The 26,048-nt window shown below is 33.8% G+C and overlaps 2 pseudogenes; one reads left to right on the top strand and one right to left on the bottom strand.

The window, feature by feature from the left end:
- Positions 1-1,595: 1,595 nt before the first annotated feature.
- The window catches only part of LOC141511074 (small ubiquitin-related modifier 2 pseudogene), a 36,169-nt pseudogene continuing 11,716 nt past the window's right edge, over positions 1,596-26,048 (bottom strand).
- On the top strand, positions 6,434-16,114 carry LOC141511901 (sorting nexin-3 pseudogene; annotated as a pseudogene).

Below are 26,048 nucleotides of genomic sequence, written 5' to 3'. Positions count from 1 at the left end.
GGAGAAAGGGAAAGGGGAAGATAGAATAGTGTAAAATTTTTCATATAAACAAGACAAGAGAAAACTTTTACAGTGTAGTGGAATATGGAAAAAGGAGAGGAGTCATTGAAATCCTACTCTCTTCAGAATTTGTTCAAATAGGAAATAGCCTACATACTCAATTGTGTATAGAATTCTATTTTGCCATTCAGGTAAATAGGAAGGGAAGGGATAAGCAAAAAGGTGACATGATAGAAGAAAGCACAAAAAGGGAGAAGGGCTAGTTAGAAGCAAAATATTTTTGAGGAGGACAAGGGCGAAAGGCAAAAGAGAATAGAATAAACAGGGATGGAAGAATAGTATGGAGAAAAATGCACATACACCAGTTACTTTATGTAACTTGCTGGAATATAAAGATAAAAGTTGAATGAGCATGCCACTAGTGGAGAAAAGGGATATTTTCACAGAACCAGTTTGTTTTTTTCCCCCTCCCCAACTCCATTTGATGCTGATCAAAACATACCATCGGCCATTTAGTTTAAAAAAAATATGCATTATGCCTGTGCACATACACCAGTAACAGTAACTGTGGGGAAAAAAAATGAAACAACAGTTCTCTGATAAAGGGTTCGTTCTCAAGAATAGATAACTGAATTAAATTTATAAAAATAGCCATTCTTAATTGATGAATGATCAAAATATTTGTATGGTTTTCAAAGGAGATTATCTGTGCTATAAATAGCCAAATGTTCTAATTCACTATTTATTGGAGAAATGCAAATTGAAACAGTTCTGTGATACAACCTTACACTTATTACACAGTCTTATAGGACAGAAAATGAAAATGTCAAATATTAGAGGGGAAGGGGAAATTAAGGTATTTAAGTACTGTTGGAGGAGGTGTGAAATGATTCAAGCATTCTGCAGAGAAGTTTGAAACTATATCAAAGGGCTATAAAATCATGTATATCCTTGACCTAGCAATGCCACAGTTTCCAAATTGTGATGTGTGATTGTAATGAGATTCCATTTTCCTATAAGGAATGACGAACAGGATTGTCTCAATAAAACCTCCACTTTCATATGCAGATACAAATGTGACTTGAACTGTATTGAAAACAATAGTAATTTTGTAGGATGATCAGCTGTGAACCAAGACAACTCTTTAGGACTCTTGATAAAGAATGTTATCCATTCCCAGAGGAAAAAAAAAACTAATGACGTTTGAATAAAGATTGATATATACTTTCTGGTAAATATTATTTTTCTTGAAGTTTCTTTTTTATTGGAGGAGGGTTCTTTGATTTCTTTCACAAGATGTCTATTATGGAAATGTATTGAATGACTTCACATTTAAACCAATATCAAATTGCTTAGGAAAAATGGAAAGAATTTAGAACTTTAAATTTTGTGGGGTTTTTGTTTTTGTTGTTAAACAGTAAGAGCAATATAACTTGCTGGAATATAAAGATAAAAGTTGAATGAGCATGCCACTAGTGGAGAAAAGGGATATTTTCACAGAACCAGTTTGTTTTTCCCCCTCCCCAACTCCATTTGATGCTGATCAAAACATACCATCGGCCATTTAGTTTAAAAAAATATGCATTATGCCTGTGCACATACACCAGTTACTTTATGTACAATAAAGGAATGTGGGAATGGAATCAAAGAGAGAAAACTACACTGCAGTAGTTAGGATATGGATGAACCAAATCTTGGTTTTCTAATTGTGAATGTGTTGTTTTCCTTGGGAGCACAGTTCTGGAGTACAGTTGCAGGTTCTCTTTTTAGTAAACACCTCCTGTCTGCTGCTGGAATACATCAAGTCATCTTCATCCTCCATTTCCACCTGTGCAGGTGTGTCTGTTTCATTGATTGGTTGCCCATCAAATCGGATTCTGATCTGCCTCATTGACAAACCCTGTCATTCACAATAGGCTTTCATTAGTTTACTAAGTGGTGTGTGCTTCTTCATCTTAAATTGCACCACTGAACCATCTTGCCCTTCCACCTTCAAATTAATGTTGTTGTTGACTCTTTTCTTCGGCTTTTCATCAGCCATGGTGAGTCCGAGGGTCTACTTGGCCACAGCTTCACAAAAGAGGCACCAGGAGGGTCAGTTCCAGGTGGGGGGGAGAAGCAGCAAGGGCAGGAGCAAGAGCAGGAGGAGGAGCAGGAGGAGGAGGAGGAGGAGTAGCAGGAGGAGGAGCAGGAGGAAGAGCAAAAGGCAGATGGTGGTGATGATGGTGAGGAAGAGGAGGAAAAGAGGAAGGAGGAGGAAGAGAAGGAGGAGGAGACCAAAGAGGAAGAGGAGGAAAGAGGAAGAGGAGGAGGAGGTCGAGGAGGATGAGCTGGAACTCTAAGTTTCGAAAAAGAATTTTAAAACTTGTTTTCACATGTATCTGGGGGGAAAAGGCAAAATGCTAAATAAATAAAAACAAAATCAAATAATTATGTCATTTACTATCTTCAATTAGGGTTATTCTTTTATTAAAGCTGTATGATCCAGTGAAGAAAATATTTCTTTTAATTTAATTTTCATTATATTTATTTTTTCCAATTACATACAAAGGTAATTTTTACATTCATCTTTTTCTGACATCTTTTGAGTTTCATATTTTTTCTTTTTACCCTTCCCCTTAAGAGTTGGCAAACATAAACAATCATGTTTATTGTATTTATATATTAGTCATGTCATGAAAGACAAATTAGAACTTAGGGGGAAAAACACAAGAAAGTATGAAAAATACAAAAGAAATTTTAAAGAGTGAACACAGTATGACTTTTTCTGAGTTCAGAATTCAATTTTTTTTTGTTTTTCCCCCTCTGGATGTGGATAGAAATTTTGTTTTGTTTTGTTTTCAAGGCAATGGGAGTTAAATGACTGGCCCAAGGTCACACAGCCAGGTAATTATTAAGAATCTAAGACAAAATTTGAACTCAGGTTCTCCTGACTTCAGGGTCAGTATACAATCCAATGCACCACCTAGCTGCCCATATGAGATGGCATTTTCTACAATATATCTCTTAGGATTGTCTTTGATCACTGAACTGCTAAGGGGAGTTGCATGCATCATAGTTCATCATCTCACACTGTTGCTATTAATGGGTATAATATTTTTCTGTTTCTGCTCACTTTAATCTGCTTCAGTTCATACAAGTCTTTCCAAACTTTTCTAAAGTCCAGTTACTCAGGATTTCTTACAAGAACAGTAGTATTCCATTCATTTACATACTATAACTTATTCAACTTTTCCCCAACTGGTGAGCATCCCCTCAAGTTTCGTTCTTTTCCACTATAAAAAGAGCTGTTATAAATATTTTTATACATGTGAGTATTCTCCCCTTTATTATTGATCTCCTTGGATATAGATGTTTTAATGATATTGTTGGATCAATGGGTATGCACAGTTTGATTGTTCTTTGCACATAGTTCCAAATTTACTTCCAAAATGGCTGGATCAGGCCACAAGTCCACCAGCAGTGATTTAGTGTCCCAGTTTTCCCACATTCTCTCCAACATTGATCAGTTGAAGGAAATATTATGCAATTAGCATCTAGAAATTTTACTTCTGTTATTCATTACCTGGATAATCCAAAGGCAAGGCATCAAATCTTTATTGCTCAGTTACCTGGACTCAGTTACCTGTTAAATGAAGAAAATTTTATCAGTTATCTACCACACATTGCTGTATTACTTGAAATGTTATTCCTTGAAAGAACTAGCGATGTTCAATTAAAACAGGGATGGGAAATTTCCAGACTATGGGCTGTGTAAGATCCAGGAAATCATTTGATCTGAGGCCACCATAGCAACAATAGACAAAACTCAAACTTCAACTTTTTAGGGATGCATTAATTAAATGCTAGATCAACTATAAAAGGTTAATTTTTAAGTTGAAAATTTTGTATGATCTACAAGTGATGTTATAAATATTCAAATGGTTACTGGTAGGAAAAATGTTCCCCATACTGGTGTTAAATGAAGAAGGAAATGAAGAGATAGAGGGAGGAGTAAATAAATGTCAACAATCTGTAGTTATTTCAAGAGTTGCTCTGAAAAGGAAACAAGATTTGTTCTCTTTGACCCAAGAGGGCCAAGAGAAATGAGTGTACTAGCAAAGAAACAAGATAGGCTTGATATAAAAACAAAATAAAACAAAACAAAACAAGTCTCTGAATTATCAGAATTCTCCATAAGTAGTAAACCTTGTCTCCAGTCCCATCGTTAGAGTCATATAAAGACTTGTTGACAGCTTGTGAGACATATTGTAGTATGTATGCATTGAATTAGAAAACTATTGAGGTCTCTCCTTCCAACTTTCATATTCTATGTTTTTATAAACATATATACAGTTGTGTAAACCTTTCTGTACCACAAAAATGTCATGTTTTTGTCTTTATTGTTCAGATTGTTTAATATATATGCATATAGATACATATGAATATATATATTCTTATGGGTGATAATCACTACTGAATCCTAAGAATCGGAGGTTTCAATGACATGACCAAATCAAATATCACTATAATTATAATTTATCACTAACCAGTTCTGCTATTGTAGGGGTGCTTCGACCTTTTAAATTGTCTTTCTACTAATAAATAAAAATCATTCCATGATCATAAGATATTCATCCTCATTCTCTTTTTCTTATAGAAAAATTAAAGTTAATTTAAATAACTGAGATCCCTCTAGAAATCTCTTGCTGTGAGTTTAAAGGGGGAAAACTAACAAGGGAAATGATCTGTTCTGCTTAGCTCCAATCAGATGTAATTTTTTGGTTATTTCTCAAACTGCTACACAGCTGTGCAGAGCTTATAACTACAGATTGAAGTTCCATATGTTCATTTTAGTACATAACAGGTTTTCCCCCTTCAAACCAGAGAATGATTGCACCAAACACATTTTAATAAATGCCTACCTCACATATTTCAATGATGTCACTTTTGAAGATTTTCTTCCATATCCTAAGTAGAAATAATATTTAGTTATTAGATTTAATATTTATATAGACTATTTACTGAGATGTAACAAAGCCGTTTCACTGACATGTCAGGATATGAAATTTTCTTGCCATATTTATGTGTCTCAATATGCATGTATAGCTTCCTGGAACACATAATTTTGTTTAATAGAGTGTACTGTTATGCCTTGCTATTTCCTGGAAGCTTCATTCAAACCATCCCTAGGGCTTCTGTCATAAAACACAAATCCCTTTGCTTAAAACTCTTCATAATTTGGCTCCAGGCCATATTTCCAAAATGATTTCAGTTTAATTCCCTTCACATGTCATATATTCAAGGCAACCGGGCAAATTGCTTTCTTTTTCTTATATGTGTTATTAGATCTGACAACATGTCTACATTTTCTTCCCTATACCTGGAATGCATTGTCTCCTTATTTGTGGTTTTTAGGGTGTTTTTTTAAGAATGCTTAGTACTTTTCAAGCTAAATCTCAAATACCCCTTCATAAAATGCCTTTATTATTTCATACATTTGGTAGTGCTTCCACCCTTGAAATTATTTTGCATTTACTTTTGCCATTTTTTCTTCTCTTTTCTCTCTTACTGATCTAATCAAGCCCCATCCACTCCATTATTTTTCCCATGAAAACAGTCACTAGATCTACATATATAAACATAGACTCTCTCCTAAAGACTAGTCTTATGTCACCAATTTTCCTAGTAATATTTCCAATTGACTCTTCTACAGGCAAACACAATATTTTCAAAATAAGCCTCATCTTTTTTACACCAAACACATTCTTATTTACAACTTTCCTTTTTTATATTTTGAGATTACCAACTCCTAGCAATCATGTAGATATGACAACTCAAATTCTTCACTAATTGGTCAGTTTCTCTTTTCTTAATAATCAACCAACAATCAAATTTTCTCCTCCACAACATCTCCTCTAACATGGCTACAGTTCAGTTGCTCATCACCATCTATACTATCATAATAAGCCCCTAATTCATCTCCCTCCTTCAATCCACTCTCCACAAACTACTAGAAATATATTACTAAATGACTTTCCGCTGTTCAAAAATTTCTGTTTATTATTGCCATTAGGATCAAGTGGTTCTTGTTTTTTGAATTTTAAATACACCTATACAATAAAATACCAGTTTATTTTTCCAAGATGATTGCGCATTACTTTTCCTATAGTGTTAAGGCAAACTGGAATGAAGTGCTTACTGTTCCCTGAACATGCGAATTCATCTCCCATCTATGTGTCTTTGCCCATGCCTATAATATTTTCCCTCATTTTCTCCTTCTCTTACAATATGTAGTTCAAACAATATAATCGACATTATGTACTTTATAATCTTTCTAGTTACCAGTTCCCCTTTCCTTCCAAATTACTTCGAATTTACCTTGCGTATGTTTTGCATAATTTATGTGCATTCACATCTAATTTTATTAATAGTTAATTAGTTCTTCGAAGACATGGTGTATTTCCATTTTATCATTGTAATCCCAACGCCAAGTAAGTCAAATAAGTTCATATATATAAAGAAATCTGTACATATTAAAGTTCTAAATATTGTAGTTATTTTATTGCCATAAATGTTCAACCTAAATAAATACAATAAATTATTTTAACTTGAATAATATCAACTCCATCGTTATTAAAACTCATTAATGTTTTTATTTTTTAACATATTAAGTAATCCATGAGTTCATTTGTTCCTAATGTTTTTATATTTATTAATTTATCTCAATTTGTTAGTTTATAATAAATATTTTAAAATATTAACAAAATAATAATAATGTTTATTGATTAATTTAGGTATCTATGTACATGCTTAGAATGCAATCTCTTAGATGGCAGGAATCAGAGAGCTTTTTGATTTTTTTGATATCTGGCATTCAGGTAGGTGCCCTGCTTATAGCAGATATTTAATGATTAAGTATATTGGATTGAAAAGTGATAATTTTACTAATTTTCTGAAAGAGAATTAACAGCATTCATGTGTCAGAGGAATAATAATGATGGTAATAAGAGTAATAATTTGCATTCACATAGCACTTAAAACAAATGTATACCAGATCAGAAGGAAAATAGAAAATTGAAGAAAAAAGCAACTTTATAGACAATTTCTCAGGGAAAGGTTTCACATCACAAATATATAACGTTGCAAATTCTACAAGAAGAAAGTCATACTCTAATGACTGATTGAAGGACATGAACAGGCTGTTTTTAGGTAAAGAAATTAACACAATTTTGTCATATAAAATATTCGAAATCATTGCTGATTAGAGAAATACATATTAAAATGATCTTTATATATCATTTTTTTTACCTATCAGATTGCTTAAAATGATTAAGGGGGAAAACAACAAAAGTAGGAGGAGATGTAGAAAAATACGGATGCTGTTGGTAGGAATGTGAACTGATTCAATGATTTTGTGAACAACTTGGATTTATTTCCAAAGTGTTATTAAACTGCCTGTATCCTTTGACCCAACCATACCATTATTAGTTCTATGGCCAAAGAAGATTGAGGGAAAAGAAAAGAACCTATATGTCCTAAAATATTTATAACATCTCTCTTTGAGAATTAGATAATGCAGGAATGTCCATAAATTGGGGAATGGTTAAACAAGTTATAGTTTATGATTGTGATGAAATACTGTTATGCAGTAAAATATGATGAGCTTGATTATCTTAAAAAATGGATAGAGTTGCAAGAAATAATGAAGAATAAAATGCACTAATCCAAGAGAATCTTTTATGGAGTAACAGTAACATTATTTTAAGAACCACTTTGAGTGGTTCTTAAAGTCATTGTCTACTGTAAATACCCAAGTTAACTACAAAGAACATATAAAAAAGATGATATTTACATCTAGAGAAAGAACTGATAAATAGAAATATGTATAGAATAATTTTATGTATATATATATATATATAGTATATATATGTAATAGATTTGCAGGTTCATGTGCAATCATTTTATCATACATGATGTTTGTTTTGTTCCATTAAAAATAAAATGTATGAAAAAATTTTAAATGATTATTAAATTATACACATTTTACTCAGAATCCCACACTGTAACAATTTAGCAAAGATTTCCCTATATGAAGCTTTCCATCCATTAGGCTCATAGCACTGTGTTGACTTTTGACTCAAAATAACCTGGGTCCAAATACAATTTCTTAATTTATATATAATATAATATTGGGTAAGTCACTCACCCTCTATTTTCCTAGAATTTGCCTATGAAGTTATCAATATGTTAGCTGCTACCTTGGTAGATAGAGATAGTTCTCATATCAATAGATCCCACTCTGTCAACATCACAAATGTCTTCCATAGTCACCTAATGTTCATATAGAGGAAACAATTAGAAAAAAACACTTACAGAAACAAAGAATATAGGGAATCAAACTTTAATTGGGCATTTATTAATCAGAGTGTTGTAAAGAGCTTAAACAGACTCCTGAAAATAGATTGTTAAATTTTCACTTTCAGTATTTTCTCCCAGAAAATGACAAATTTCTTTAAAAATTGGGTTTGACTTATTTTTTCTAGACATAAGTAAGTAAGAGATTATCTAAATAATGCATATCAAACTTAAAATTGTTCACATAAATGCTCAAAAGCCTGCTTTAATAAATTTCCTAATATACCTCTGGCAAAATGCTCAAAGGTTCTAGGGATAAATGTGCCCAGGCACTTGGAATTGGAAAGATAAAAGATTTTTAAATCCCCTTTTTAATCTCTTGAGAAGTTTACTTTCCAATTGAAAGATAAAATATGCACTCTAAAAAGTATATACATCATTTTTGATGAAAGAAAACAGATAGATTACATTTGCATAAAACTATAGAATGCTATTTGCTTTTGCTAATTGTTGCTATATCCATTGCCTGATAAGCAAAAGGAGAAAAAATACTGGAATAAGATATTTATTTCTAGAGAGAATTTCTTGACCAAAATGTCTCCAGGGCAATTATTTATGAATTCTTATTTGCTGTTCTTATTATATGAAGAAAATCATTTTCAGAGAAGAAAATATACTTGGAAATATCTTACATTTATTTTAATTAAATGAATACTAAAATAACGAAGCAGGCAAAAGACAAATGCTTTTTCAGTGGTTTGAATTACATCTGATTTAACTAAGTAAATTTGGAGTAGCATATCTGAATATGACATTCATAAATGAGATTATTCCAAGGTGTAGATATTCAAAGTCTTGTCAGAATAACTAGCAAAAAATAAGAAAGAAAATGCCAAGATCTTATATGTTGTGTGCTAACAATTCAAAATTCTTACAGAAAATTAGATTATCAGATTATTCTCCATATACACGTAGTTCCAAAATTTCAGTATGTCAATTGTGCATTTGGGGGGCTTTGTTTATTTGGTTTTCTTTAGACTAATGTATTGGAATTTTTATAACTAGACAATGACATCAAATTTTTTTGTAGATTTAATATTAATAGTATATTCAATCATTATCATTTAACAATGAAATGACAGGCAAAAGAGTTGTGTCCATAATTGTTTTAGCTTATCTTCTGTTATTGTTGTCCATAAACAATAGAGAAGAAAAATGCAAAAATTTCATTCTCTTTTTAAGTAATACTTATTTATATAATTAAATCAGCACATTAATACAAATACTAAAATAAAGTTGGACAAAATTGGTTTTGGCATACCAGTAGACTTTTTTTGTGAAGACAGAAGGCAGAGCAGAAGTTTTGAATCATCAAAGTTAGAAAAGGAGAAGACTAGATAGATACTATCTAGCTCAAGATCCACATTTAAACAAATGTAGCATGTTATACTGTCCATTTATTTGCCACCTTTACCTGAATTTATACCCTTACCTCTGATATTTACAAAATTGTTACCATAGGCATGCCAGTTCAATTTTCAGAAATTTTCTGTAAAATTGTGGAAACAGCATATTTTCTGGAGTGTAGTTTTGGGGATCAAAAGGATCATCTGTATAATTTACATTATTAACAACAGTTTTTATTATATAAATCCAGAAACAGAGACTAAGAAAATTTAAATGACTTGCCCAAAGTCACATAGCTAACTAGACATGTTTAGTTCATCTGGGATTCCAACCTAGACTCTTCCCTTCTAAAGTTCATGTACTTTTTAATTTGTCACCATTGATTACGCCTGTTACTTCTTTATCATTTGTCCTTGGGAATGGTGACTGGCTTCGTTTTCCCAAAACCAATCCTGTGGATAAAATTGTGTTTATTGTTGTTGTTAGTTTTGTTGGTCAAATCTTTCAGGTTTCATTATATGATATCAGGGTGTGAAGTGGAAAAGAAGACTCTGACTAGCAGACCAGGAGCAGAACTTGGGAGCTGTTGAATCAGCAGAGGCAGCTTCTTCCAGAATTGTCTGTCCATGGATGGTAAAAGAGTTGAAAGATGATTACAAGTGTCTATTTATTATCATTGAGTCAGGACACTTTTGCTTTGCCTGTACTTATATCTAGGTAACAGTCTGCAGCCCCAATAGCATGAAGAGGAGCAACTGTACCCTAGAGTTTAGGGATGTAGCAGAGAAAGAACCCTCCTCCAATGTTTCAGGACAGAAAAGAGTGCTTTTAATCCCCAACAGAAGAGAGCATAGACTAGGAGAGTAGCCAAAACCTCCCCATAGATCATGACCTTGGAAGAATTTAAAACTTGCCCAAAACTCCAAAGACTTGGGATACTGTGTCCTCCCCCTTGGAAGCAGGGTTCTACCTTAACAAAGAGTTAAAATTAAGTCATAGGTGGGGGAGATGAGCAGCAGAAGGAAAAAAATATGTGACCATAGACAGCTTTGATGCTCATAAGGAAAATCAAAAGACACAATCAGAAGGAGATAACAAAGTCAAAGCTTCTACCTCCAAAGGCTCCAAGAAAAAAATAACAATTGGTCTCACACTATGGAAGAATGTAAAAAGATTTTGAAAGCCAAGTATGGTAGAGGAAAAATTGTAAAGAGAAACTAGAATGCTGTAAGAAAATAATTAAAAAACCAACTCATCAGCTTTGGTGAAGGAAGCCCAAAGATTACTGAAGAGAATAATACCCTAAAAGTCAGACTGGGTCAAATTGAAAAAGAGGTTCACAAAGCAAATGGGAGAAGAATGACTTAAAAAAAGAAGAATTTGTCAAAAAAAGCTTAGTGAAGAAAATAAATCCTCAAAATATAGAATGGAGTAATAGAAAGATGATGACTTTGTACAAAATCAAAAAAACAAAACAAAAACAAAAATATGAAAACCAATTTGAGATATCACATCAGAATAGCACCTGATCCAGAAAAAAAGATCCAAGAGAGATAATTTCAACATTCTTGGACTTCTTGAAAGTCAGGAGCAAAAAAAATAAAACCATCCTAGAAGTCTTTTTTTTTCAAGAAATTATCAAGAAAATCTGCCCTGATATTCTAGAATCAGTGGGTAAAATAGAAATTTAAAGAATCCACCAAATATCACTTGAAAGAGATTCCAAAGAGAAAATTTCCAGTCAAAATTCAGACCTCCCAGATTAAGGAGGAGAAACTGCTGCAAGCAGACAGAATGAAACAATTGTGAAACTACAGTCAGAATAACACAAAATTTATCAGCCTTTACATTACGGCATTGTCAGCCTTAGAATATGGTATTCTGGAATGCAAGAGTTTGGATTACAACCAAGAATTAATTATTGAATGAAATTGAAAGTACTCTTTCAGGAGAAGAGATAGAAATTCAATGAAATAGACTTTTGAACTTTACTGATGAAACATGCAGAGTTGAAGAAAAAAATATTAATCTTCAATTAAAAGATTCAATTGAAGCATTACAAGGGTAAACAGGAAAGATAAATTCTTTTTTATTATTTTTATTCTTATGTAGTTTACTTTTTCCCCTTAATCTTGCTTCCCTCCTCCCACCCCCCACAGAGCAGTCTGATAATCTTTACACTGTTTACATGCTATATATTGATCAAAATTGAATGTGTTGCAAGAGAAATCATATCCTTAAGGAAACAAGATAAAATATAAGTGATAACAAAATTACATAATAAGAATACTTTTTTAAAGTTAAAGGTACTAGTATTTGCCTTTGGGGCAGCTAGGTGACACAGTGGATAAAGCACTGGCCCTGGAATCAGGAGTACATGGGTTCAAATCTGTTCTCAGACACTTAATAATTACCTAGCTGTGTGGCCTTGGGCAAGCCACTTAACCCCATTTGCCTTGCAAAAAAAAAAAACCCTAAATATAGTCTTTGCTTTTATTCAAACTCCACAATTGTTTCTCTGGATACAGATGGCATTCTCCATCACACAAAATATAAGAGATAAGAAAATTACATAATAAGATAGATTTAATAAAAAAAATTAAAGGTAATAGTCTTTGGTCTTTGTTAAATATCCTTAATTCTTTCTGTGGATACAAATGTTATTCTTCATGGCAGATACCCTAAAATTGTCCTTAATTGTTGCACTGATGAAATAAGCAAGTCCATTAAGATTTATAATCAACCCCATGTTGCTGTTATGTTGTACAATGTTCATCTGGTTCTGCTCATCTCATTCAGCATCATTTAATGCAAATTTTTACAGGCTTCTTTGAATTGCTATCCATCCTGGTTTCTAATAGAACATTAGTGTTTCATAACATACATATACCACAATTTGTTCAGTCACTCCCAAATTGATGGACATTCACTCAATTTCCAGTACTTTGCCACCACAAACAGAGCTGCAATGAATATTTTTGTACAAGTGATGTTTTTATCCTTTTTCATGATCTCTCTTCAGGGTATAAACCCACTACAGGTTTTGCTGGATCAAAGGGTATGTACATTTTCACTGCCTTTTAGGCATAATTCCAAATTGTTCTCCAGAAAGGTTGGATGAGTTCACAATTCCACCAACAATGTAATAGTGTCCCAGATTTCCCACAATCCTTCCAACAAGGATCATTATCCTTTTCTGGTCATATTGGTCAGTCTGAGAGGTGTGAGGTGGTACCTCTGAGATGCCTAAATTTTAAAGCAATCTTTCTTATGACTTTGGACTGCTTTGATTTCCTCATCTGTAAATTGCCTCTACATAAGTCCTTTAAACATTTGTCAATTGGGGAATGTTTTTTTTTTTTAATTTGACTCAGTTCTTACCAAACTATGGTATATGTATGTCATGGAACAGTATTGTTCTATTAGAAACTAAGAGGAATAGGAATTCAGGTAAGCATGTAAGGATTTGCATGAACTGATGCTGCATGAGATGAGCAGAACCAGAAAAACATTGTACACCCTAATAGCAACATGGGGGTGATGATTAACCTTGATGGACTTGCTCATTCCATTAGTGCAACAATCAGGGACAATTTTGGGCTATCTGCAATGGAGAATAACATCTGCATCCAGAGAAAGACTTGTGGGATTTGAACAAAAACCAAAGACTATTACTTTCAATTTAGGGGAAAAAAATCATTATCTTATTTTGCTATCTTTCTTATATTTTATTTTTCTTCCTTAAGTATATGATTTCTCTCTCATCACATTCAACTTAGATCAATGTATGACATGGAAACAGTGTAAAGACTAATAGACTCGGGGTGGCTAGGTGGCATAGTGGATAAAGCACCAGCTTTGGAGTCAGGAGTACCTGGGTTCAAATCCGGTCTCAGACACTTAATAATTACCTAGCTGTGTGGCCTTGGGCAAGCCACTTAACCCCATTTGCCTTGCAAAAATCCTAAAAAAAAAGACTAATGGACTGCCTTCTGTGGGAGGGGGAAGCAAGAATAGGGGAAAAATTGTAAAACTCAAAATAAATTTTAAAAAAATGACTTAGTTCTTTATATTTATATTAGAAATACTAGATGTAACAATTGTTTCCCAATTTAGTACATTTCTCTTGATCATGGTTACAGTGGTTTTCTTTATGCAAAAACTTTTAAATTTAATATAATCAAAATTATTTAGTTTGTTTTAAACGATGTTCTCCATCTTTTCCTTGGTCATAAACTGCTTCTCTTTCCATAGATCTGACAGGTAAACTATTCCTTGAGCTCATAGTTTGCTTATAATATTGTATTTTATGTCTAAATCCTGTATTCATTTTAATCTTATCTTGGTATAGGTTTTGAGGTGCTGGTTTAATCCAAGTTTCTGCCAATTTTCCTAACAGTTTTTATTGAAGAGAGAGTTTTTTTTTTCCCCAGAAGCTGGACTTTGAGTTTATCAAACAGCAGATTACTATAATCATTTCCTGCTATCTCTTTTGCACCTAGTCTTTCCACTGATACATCACTCTTTCTTAGCCAATACCAGACAGTTTTGATGACTGATCCTTTAGAATATAATTTTAGATCTGGCAGGGTTAAGCCACCTTCTTTTGCACTTTTTTTTCATTAAATACCTGGAAATTGTTGACATTTGATTTCTTCATATGAATTTATATACATTTTTTCTAACTCATTAAAGTATTTTTTGAATTTGATTGGTAGAGCACTAAATAAGTAATTTAGATAGAATTGTCATTTTTATTACATTAGCTTGGTCTATCCATGAGCAGTTATTTAAACCTGATTTTATTTGTGTAAGAAGTGTTTTGTAGTTGTTTACATAGAGTTTCTGAGTCTGCCTTGACAGGTAGACTCCAAAGTATTTTATATTGTCTGGTTACTTTGAATAGAATTTCTCTTTCTAGCTCTTGCTGCTGTATCTTGCAAGTAATATGTAGAAAAACTGAGGATTTATGAGGGTTTATTTTATATTTTGCAACTTTGCTAACGTTGCTAATTGTTTCTAGTAGTTTTTTGTTTTTTTTTTGCAAGGCAACTGAGGTTAAGTGGCTTGCCCAAGGCCACACAGCTAGGTAATTATTAAGTGTCTGAGACCGGATTTGAACCCAGGTACTCCTGAAGCCAGGGCCAGTGCTTTATCCACTGTGCCACCTAGCCGCCCCTCTAGTAGATTTTTAGATGAATTTTAGGATTCTCTAGGTGTACCATCATGTTTTCTTTCTTCCTTCCCAATTCTTATTCCTTCAATTTCTTTTTCTTCTCTTATTGGTGAAGGTAACATTTCTAACACAATATTGAATAGTGGTGGTGATAACAGACATCCTTGTTTCACCACTGATCTTACTGGGAATGCCTCTAGCTTATCCCCATTTCACATATTGCTTGTTGATGGTTTCAGATTCATACTGCTAATCATTTTAAGGAAGAATCCATTTATTTCTACACACTCTAGTATTCTTAGTAGGAGTGGGTGCTGCTTTTTGTCAAAGTCTTTTTCAGCATCTATTGAGGCAATCATCTGATTTCTGATGTTTGTTATTGATATAATAAATTATACTGAGTTTTCCTAATATTGAACCAAATCTGCATTCCTGGCATAAATCCAGCTTGGTCATAGTGTAGTATTGTAGTGATAACGTGCTATAATTACTTTGTTAAGATTTAATCTGGCGCGCGAGCTCGAGCTCGGATCCCCCCGGGTGGGCGGCGGCGCGGCGGTGACAGGGCAGAGAAGGTAGCGGACACCCGGCGGCTCATCACCAAGCCGCAGAACGTGAACGATGCCTACGGGCTGCCCAGCAACTTCCTGGAGATCAATGTCAGCAATCCCCAGACGGTGGGGGTCGGCCGAGGCCGCTTCACCACCTACGAGATCAAGGTCAAGACAAATCTTCCTATTTTCAAGTTGATGGACTCTTCTGTGAGAAGAAGATACAGTGATTTTGAGTGGCTTCGAAGTGAATTAGAAAGAGTAAGCAAGGTTGTAGTCCCACCTTTTCCTGGGAAAGCATTTTTGCATCAACTTCCTTTTCGAGGAGATGATGGAATATTCGATGATTCTTTTATAGAGGAAAGGAAGCAAGGGCTTGAACAATTTATAAACAAGGTTGCTGGCCACCCATTGGCACAGAATGAACGTTGTCTTCACACGTTTTTACAAGACGAAATAATAGATAAAAGTTATACTCCATCCAAAATCTGACATGCCTGAAATGCTGTAAAAAAAAATCTGTGTAAAAATAAACAAAGCTATTACCATGAATATTAGTGATTCATACGCACTGGTGAAGAGGTTCTCACTAATTTTAGCATGCTGCACAGAAACAGGCCAATAAGCCTCCAGTATACTAACACTCATTATAATGCTCAGTTTTGCTTTGTTTTGGCAGTTAAAAACAAATTTATTTGCTTAAGCAAAAAATCCCTTTTTCTACCTTTTTAAAAAAATAGCTCTTGAATGCTGTTTTAATTCGGTGCAAACTACTTGTCCCCTTCTGCTATCTTCTGTGTCCCAACTAAAGTTACTGACTTGGCCTTACTGGAATTTGCACAGTTTTCTGTGTCACATCTGCTTTGTGTCTGATTGACTAAAATGTTTCTCACGGTCTTTTTGATATGCAGTGTCACCTGTTCTAATTTATGTGTAGAAGCATTAGGCAGTTATTTCCCAGTACTTTATGTGTGAGAGGAAACACTTGTGTGCAGAAAGTATCCTTCAGGCTTGTAAAACACTTTCTATGGAAGACTAATGAGGTTTCCCTCTTTATATTCTGTATAAAAAAACAATCAAATTTATATACTAAAATCATTTATCTAAATATTTAAGTTGTTTTGAAATAAAATTGAAAATACAAAAAAAGATTTAATGTAAGATTTTTGCATCTATATTCATTAGGGAGGTAGGTCTATAATTTTCTCACTGTTTTGACTCTTCCTGGTTTAGGTATCAGCACCATATTGGTGTCACAGAAAGAGTTAGGCAGAGTTCCGTCTTCACCTATTTTTCTGAAGATTTTACACAGAATTGGAGCCAATTGTCCTTAAATGTTTGATAGAATTCACTTGTGAATCCATCTGGTCCTGGAGATTTTTTCTTGGGGAGTACAATGATTTGTTGAATTTCTTTTCTAATATCATGTTATTTAGGTATTTAATTTTCTCTTTATTTAAACTGGACTATTTATATTTTTTCTAAATATTTGTCCATTTCACTTATTCAAAGCTATTGGTATACAGTTGGGCAATATAATTCTGAATTAATACTTTAATTTCCTCCTCATTGAGGGTAAGTTTAACTTTTTGATTTATGATGCCAGCAATTTGGTTTTAATCTTTCTTTTTAAAATCAAATTAACCATTTATCAATTTTATTGCTTTTTTCATAAAAACCAACTCTTGTTTTTAAAATAGTTTTCTTGCTTTCAATTTTGTTCATTTCTCCTTTAATTTTTAGAATTTCTAAATTCACAATTGGGTGTTTTAAATTTGTTCTTTCTCTAATATTTAGTTGCATATTTACTTAATTGATTTTCTCTTTCTCTAATTTATTCATGCATTCATCGACAACTGCCTTGGCTGTATCTCAAAACTTTTGGTATGTTGTCTCGTTATTGTCATTATACAGGATGAAAACATCAATTCTTTCTATAATTTGTTGTTTGATCCACTAATTCTTGAAACTGAGGCTATTGAGTTTCCAATTAGTTTGAGGTCTCTCTCTCCAAGCCTATTATAGCATTTGATATTTACTGCATTATGCTCCGAGAAGGATGTATTCATTATTTCTTCCTTTCTGCATTTGATTATAAGATTTTTATGCCCTAGTATGTGGTCAATTTCTGTTTAAGTGCCAAATATATTCCTTTCTATCCCCATTTAATTTCCTCTATAAATCATTTCTAACATTTTCTAACCTTCTATTTACCTCCTTAACTTCCTGTTTATATTATGATTAGATTTATCTAAATCTGAGAGTGGGAGGTTGCATTCTACAGCCAGTAGAGTTTGCTTTCTATGTCTTCCTGCAAGTCATTCACCTTCTCCTCCACGAATTTGGATGCTACAGCACTTGGTGCATACAAAATTAACATTCAAATTGCTTTCTTGTCTATGGTACCTTTTAGGAGGATATAGTTTCCATGCTCATCTCATAATGAGATCTCTTTTTGCAGCTGCTTTGTCTGAGATAAGGATTGCTACACCTGCTTTTTTCACTTCAGCTGAAGCAAAATATATTTTGCTCCAACCTTTTACCTTTACTCTCTATTTATCTCTCTGCTTCAAATGAGTTTCTTATAAGCCACATGTTGTAAAATTCTGGTTTTTAATCCACTCTTCTATTTATTTATGTTTAATGGGGGAGTTCATCCCATTAAAATTCAAAGCTAAAATTACTCGTTATTGCCCCCCATGCTATATTTCCTCTGTTTGTATTTCCCCCCTTTTCTCACTTTATCCATATCCCCTAGTATTTTATTTCTGAATATCACCTCCTTCAGTGTTTTTGCCCCCTTATATCCACCCTCCCCTCCCCTTTCTTTCCCTTTTCTCTTTTCCCCTTCCTTCCCTTCCTTCTATTAGTTCCTATTTTCTCCCCCCTCCCCTTTTCCCTTTTAATACTTGAAAGGTAAGATAAGTTTCTTAACTTAACTGAGTGTGTGTATCTTAACTTTCAGCCAAGTCTGTTGAGAGTATGATTCAAGCAGTTCTCACCTCCTCCTTCTTCCCCTCTCTTGCAATAGGTCCTTTGTACCTCTTTATGTGATGTGATTTACCCCATTCAGTCTTTTCCATGCTCCTGTCTCTGTAATGACTCCATTTTAAAGGAGATATAGTTTTTAAATCATTCTCTTAAAGTAATGGTAAGTCGGACAGCTAGGTGGCGAAGTGGATAAAGCATGGGCCCTGGAGTCAGGGGTACCTGGGTTCAAATGCAGTCTCATACACTTAATAATTACCTAGCTGTGTGGCCTTGGGCAAGCCACTTAACCCCATTTGCCTTGCAAAAACCTAAAAACAAAGTAATGGTAAGTCATGGCTAAGTATATTCTCTCTAATAAAGTTACAATTCTCAAGAGGTTTGAGAATCTTTCTCCCAGGTGAGGATATAGTCAGTTTTATCTTATTGGATAGCAGTTTTTTTTTCCTCTTCCCATTTTTACCTTTTTCATGTGTCTCTTGAGTCTCCTGTTTGAAGTCCAAATTTTCTATTTAGCTCTTCTCTTTTCATCAGGAAAAGTTGGAAGTCTCTGATTTAGTTTAATGTCCATCTTTTTCTCTCAAAGACAAGGCTCAATTTACATTCTTGGCTTCATTCCAAGCTCTCTTGCTCTTCAGGATATCTCATTCTGAGTCCTTTGTTGCCTTAATCATGATGCAGCCATGCCCTGTATAATCCTTATTATGGCTCCTTATTATCTAAATTGTTTCTTTCTGGCTGCTTGCAGGATTTTCTCTTTTATCTGATGGTTTTGGAATTTGGCCAGAATATTCCTTGGTGTTTTCATTTTGGGATCGCTTTCAAGAGGATATTGTTGAATTCTTTCAATAACTATTTTGCCCTCTTGTTCCATGATGTCAGGAAAATTTTTCCATAATTAAATCCTATAATTTTGAGTCCAGGCCTTTTTTCTCTTCAGTATTTTTTTGTAAGTTCAGTGATTCTTAAGTTGTCTCTCCTGGATCTATTCTCAAGCTCAGTGGTTTTGCCAATTAGGTATTTTACATTTTGACAATTTTTTTCAATTTTTTTGATTTGTTTCATAGATTCTTGTTTTCTCATGAAATCATGTGTTTCCACAGATTCCATTCCTTTTATTAGAGAAGAATTTTCTTCATTTACCTTTTTTTAACCCCTTTTCCAATTTGTCAATTCTATTTTTGAAGGAATTTTCCATTTGCCCAGTTGAGGTTTTGAAAGAATTATTTACTTTTTGAATTTGCACAATTGTATTTTATAAGTAATTTGTTTTCTTGTTGCAAAGTGTTAATTTTCTCTCGAGTCTATTTTCCCATTTTTTTCAATTGATTTTTAAACTCCTTCCTGTTCTCTTCTATGAAGTCTTGGAGTCCAATTCATATTATCCTCAAAAGTTCTAGTTCTCTTTGAGTTAGTGTCTTTGTCTTAAAAGTGTTTTCTGTGGGCCCTCCTTTCCACTGGATTTTCTTCATTTTCCTAGAATCCTGTTGTTGGGGTGGGGGCTGGCTCACAGACCTTTGGTTTTAGAAACCCTAGAGGCTTTGCTCACTGGGCTTAGTAACCCCAAGTGGACCCACCAGTGGGGGTGCCAGAGGTGTTCTCTGGAGTGACTGTGAGCTTGATTTGTGGTCCACTCCCTAGACCTGGTAGCAGGGGGAGGGGAGCAACAGGATCTGAATTATCCTTGGACAATGTGGGCTGGGTCCTTCAACTATTTAGTTAATCTCAGTACTGAGAGAGATCTGCTGCCCACACATGAACCTGGGGATGGGAGTGGAGATGGGGTTTTGGGTTTGGGGTTTGTGTTTGTTCTGAGAAGAGTACCTTTCTCTCACAGGGATGTGTGTGGGGGGGAGACTCAACTGGAAACAAGGGGACTCCACTGAAAATATGGATATGGAGCACATGGCCCTGGTTTTCCAGGTCAGCAGAACTGATCATATTGATGTTTAGCTGCTCCCCAGTCCACTGCATTGCACTCCTGCCTGCTCACCAACCCAAAACTTCTCGGGTTGCTCTGAGGTTAGTTTGGGGTCTCACCCTTCCTCTTCTGCTTAGGTTCTCTGCTGTCTGCTGCAGGTTCAACCATAGTCCCCTGAGACAGACCTTGTTGGAAGATGTTCTCCTTTGCTCTATCTGAATTTCATGGATTTGACTTCTTTTAAGAGGCTTGATTCATATTAATTCTTAGGGAAAGCTAGGAGACTTTAGCACAGTGCCTAGTTTCTCTCCACCATGAGGAAAGGTAAATCTTAAAAGACTTAATGTTCTTGAGCTATTTTTATTCCTGCAAATATAGATGTTGCTGATAACTCATTTGAACTTTCTGATTTATTAGAGTAGTTAGAGGGAGCAAATATAGGAAGGCACAGGGGGGAGTTTAACTTGAAAGGATAGTTTTTTTTAAATGATAGACTCAATGTAGGAGATAGGAAAGTCCTGGGAGAAAGGGAAAGGGAGAGATAGAATGGGCTAAGTTATTTTACAGAAAAGAGGCAAGAAAAAACTTTTGCAATAGAGTGGAGGGAGGGTGGGGGGAATGAGGGAGCCTTACTGTCATCAGAATTGGCTCATAGAGGGAATAACATCCATAGTCAATTGGGTATAGCAATATATCTTATCTAAGAGTGAAGTAGGAGAGGAAAGAAAAAGAAAAGAGGAAGATAGAAGGGAGGGAACATTGTGGGAAGGCGTATACAGATGCAAACACTTTTGAAAAAGGGAATAGGAGAAAGGAGAGAGAGAACAGAATAAATGGAGGTGGAGGCAATAGGTTGGAGTGAAATGCAGTTAGCAATAGTAACTGTGGCAAAAATATTGAAATGTTTCACTGATAAAGTTTTCATTTCTCAAACAAAGATTTAAGTCAAATTTATTAAAAAAAGAGCCACCCCCAATTGATAAATGATCAAAAGATATCAATAATTTTCAGATAAGCTTATTATTAATGTTGCTATTTAAATCATTTTTTTTAGTTTTTCTTTGTAAGGCAAATGGGGTTAAGTGGCTTGCCCAAGGCCACATAGCTAGGCAATTATTAAGTGTCTGAGCCCAGATTTGAACTCAGGTACTCCTGACTCCAGGGCCATATTTAAATCATTGTTAAAAATTATCTTAACTCACTATTGATAGGAAAAATGCAGGTTGGAACAATTCTTTGGCACATCCTTAAATCTATTGGATTTGCTATTAGGATAGAAAAAGAAAATGTCAAATGTTGGATGGGATATAGGAAAAATGAGAAATTAATGCATTGTTGAAGGAATTGTGAAAGATTTCAACAATTCTATAATTTGGAATTATGTCCAAAGGGCTATAAAACTATGCCTACCCTTAAATCTAGCAATGCCACTACCAGATCTGTATTTCAGAAGTAATGAAAACTAGGAACAGAAGGACCTATTTGTATAAGGAAATTTATAATAGCTCTTTTCTGGGGGCAAGGAACTAGAGATTGAGGGAAATGACTGAACAAATTGTTGCATTTGATTATTATGGAATATTATTTTCTTATAAGAAATGATGAACAGAATGCTCTCAGGAAAAAATATGAATAGATACAGTAGAAAATATACTATATAAAAAGTGACAGCGATATTGCAGCATGATCAGCTGTGAATGACATTTTACTCACCAGTGCTGTGACCCAAAACAACTCCTTAAGACTAATAATAAAGAATACTATCCATTCCAAAGATAGAGCTGATATCTTTGAATAGAGAATGAATGAAGCATATTTTTAAACTATATTTTTCTTGAGGCTTCTCTTTTCTTTGAGAGGATATGTTTATTTTTACAACATGACTATTGTGGTAAAGATTTTTCATGACTACACATTTCAATCAAATAACTTGTTTTCTCAATGTGGGTAATTGGGGTGGGAGGAAGGGTGAAAATTCATATCTCAAGGTTTTAGAAGTGAATTTTGAAAATTGTTTTTGCATTTAATGGGGAAAAGTATTAAATTTTTAAAAAGAAAGAAAAGACTCTGTGTGATGTGACAAACTAAACTTTCCTATTAATTCATTCACTGAATGACCCACAAGACTGAGCAAGAGATGGCTTCCTTCTTCCAATTAATTAATTTCTGAAAATTAAGAAAATCTCCCTTTGGCACCCAGTGCCTTCTGACAGTAGTAGTCTTCATTGGTACCCAACATTTAGGACAGAAGAAATGTCTAAGTACTCAGTGATAGTTTTTGAACAGCTTGGGAGGTGATTTGCAAAAGTATTAGACACATTTCTGCATGATGTATCCACATTCTCTTCATTCTAGTGATTTTCACCTCCTTACTGTTCCATGAATAGGACACTGCATCTTTTGGCTCTTGACATTATTTCATTTTATCTTTCATGCCTATAATTTTCTCTTTCCTCCTTTTTCCTGATTTCCTTCTTCCCCAATTAAAGTTCCACCTTCTACAGAAATCATTTTTCCAAATCCCTTTAATTATAGTTTTTCCTCTTTTAATTATTTTCTATTTTCCTTATGTATGTTGTATGTATATCTGTTTGCATTATATATCCCTGAATAGATTGTGATTTCCTTCAGAAAAAAAATGACACTAAACACAAAGTTTTTCACCTGGTAGATTTCTAATTAATGCTCACTGACTGTGATTGAAAAATGGGCCTGTTTTGGTACAAGGGGGAAAGCACTGACTCTGGGGCCAAAGACAAATTACCTATGTTAACCTAAGTAGGACACTTTTCCTGTCCTGTCCTGAGTTTCCTCATAAGTGGTTATGTATAGAAGAAGTCTGAGGCCCTTTCAGGGTTATCTTTAGGCATCTAGGACAAGGGGGTGTTTGAAATGACACTTGGAATTTCAGCTTTAGGTGGTAGAGCTTTGAAGTTGTTGGGAGCGTAACTCATTGAGCTAATACCTAAAATTCTATGACCAGCCATGTAACAATTATTAATAGTATTTGTTACTTATTTAACCTTTTATGATGTTTGTGAGCCTGTTTTTAAATACGAATACTCCAAAGCATGGTAAAAAATTAAAATTCACTTAGTGTGAAAAATAAGATAATGTTCCTCCTAAATTGGAAAACACAGATGAAAACACAGAATAGCTGTGCCTGAGAAAGAATGAACATATTAGAAGAGGAGAAAAGAGCAAAAACTGAGATGGGAGAATGTCATTGAGATAAAGAATTTTCTTTGTCACTTTTCGTCCATATATATGTAATATAGACTTATCTATTCTAGTTTGATTAATAACAAAGAATTTCAATCCACAGCTGTCTTGCTTATTTGACTCCATTTTAGGGATATCCTTCATACTTTGGTATTTTGGTAGACCCCATAGAACCATCTTAAGATATTTGTTTTTATTTTATTTTTTGAATATGGAAAAATGACTTTATTATTTTCCTCTTTCATTTACTTATTTCCCAGTTTCATGCAAAGGGAATTTTCTACATTCATCCTTTTGCAGACTTTTGAATTCTAAATTTTTCTACTCCCTCTATTACTGCCTACCCATGGCAGTGAACAACAATACACAATCATGTTTAACATATTTTCATATTAGTCATGTTGAAAAATGAATTAGAACTAAAGGGGAAAACACAAGAAAGAAGAAAATATATTTTAAAAGTGAATATAATATGCTTTGCTCTACATTCAGAACCCATTGTTTGTTTTGTTTTGTTTTCCCCCCTCAAATGTGGAAGGCATTTTCCATAACAAGTCTCTCAGATTACCCTTGATCACTGAACTGCTGAGAAGAGTTACATCCATCATCTGTTGCTATTAATGTGTATAATGTTCTCCACTGGTTCAGCTCATTTCACTCTGCATCCATTCATGCAATTCTTTCCAAGTTTTTCTAATGTCCAGTCACTCATGATTTCTTACAGAATAGTATCAGTCATATACCATGATTTGTTCAGCCTTTTCGCAATTAAGAGGAATCCCTTCAATTTCCAATTCTATGCCACTACAGAAAGAACAGCTATAAATATTTTTCTACATGTGGGTCTTTGTCCCCTTTATATGATATTTTTGGGATATAGAAAAGCAATTATTGTCCATTGGACACAGTTTGAAAAGTGCTCTTCAGAATGGTTAGATTAGCTCACAATCCCAGCAACAGTGCATTAGCATTCCAATTTATTCACATGCTCTCCAACATTCATCAGTTTCCTTTTTTGACATTTCAGCCAATCTGATAACTGTGAAGTTGTGCCTCAGAGTTATTTTAATTAACATTTATCTAATCGGGAATGATTTAGAACATTTCATCATATCACTATAGTTTTAATTTCTTCATCTGAAAATTGCCAGTTCATATGAATTGAAGAATGAGTGGTATTATAAATTTGACTCATTTCTCTCTACAGTCAAGAAATGAGGCCTTTATCAGAAACACTATCTATGAAAATTGTTAACCATATTTGTGTATTACTTCTAAAGTTGGTTAATTTTATTTGTGCAAAATCTTTTTTTTAATTTAATGTAGTCAAGATTATCTACTTTACAATTTATAATATTTGCTATCTCTTTTTTAATCATAAATTTCTCCCCATTCCATAGATCCTACAGATAAATTATTCCTTGTTTTACTAATTGGCTTTTGAAAAGTGCTTTTATTTCTAAATCCTGTACCCATTTGCAAACTTATCTTGGTATAGGTTATGAGATATGGGCCTACATCTAGTTTTTGTCAAACTATTTTTCAGGTTTCCCAGCAATTTTTGTCAAATAGTGGGCTCTTAACCCAAAAGAAAGTCTCTGGTTTATCCAACAAAAGATTACTATCGTCATTTAATACTCTTTCTTTTGTACATAATCTAATTCTCTGATCCATTTCTCTATTTTGTAACTGTTACTAGACAGTTTTAATGACTGCCACTTAATAATATAGTTTTGGATCCAGTATGGCTAGGTCACTTCCTTTTGCATTCTATTAATTAATTCCTTTGATATTCTTGACCTTTTTGTTGGCATATATTTGGACAAAATACATCCAAATTACTATTTTTAATTTCCTCCATAGGGGTGAAAATTCTACCCTTTTCGTTTGTAATTCTGATAATTTCTTTATCTTCTAATCAGATTAACCAAACATTTATACATTTTTCCCAAAAACAAGCTAAATTTTAATTATTATTTCAATAGTTTTCTTTCTATTTTATTAATTTCTCTTTTGGTTTTCAGATTGTCTAATTTTGTATATAATTGGAGATTTTTGATTTCTTCTTTTTCTAACTTTTTTACTTGCATGCCCGATTCATTGATCTCCCCTCTTTCTCTGGTTTATTCATGTAAGAATTTAAAGATATATAAGTACCCCTCATAGCCTTTGGCTACATCCCACAAGTTTTGGTATGATGTCTCACCATAGTCATTGTCTTGGGTTAAATTATTGATTCTTTCTATGATTTGCTGTTTGATTCGCTCATTCTTTAATATTGTTTGTTTCCAGTTCATTTGATCTTTTATTGCAAGAGATTCTTATTCCATCATGATATGAAAAGAATGTATTTGATATCTCTGCCTTTCTACATTTGATACTGAGGCATTTATGTCCCAATACATGATCAATTTTTGTATAATTATCTTGTAAAACAGAGAAGGAG

The sequence above is a fragment of the Macrotis lagotis genome, chromosome 2 (genome assembly GCF_037893015.1).
Source record: "Macrotis lagotis isolate mMagLag1 chromosome 2, bilby.v1.9.chrom.fasta, whole genome shotgun sequence".
Classification (NCBI taxonomy): Eukaryota; Metazoa; Chordata; class Mammalia; order Peramelemorphia; family Peramelidae; genus Macrotis; species Macrotis lagotis.
The sequence above is the reverse complement of the archived record's forward strand: the minus strand, read 5'-3'. Positions and strand labels throughout refer to the sequence as shown.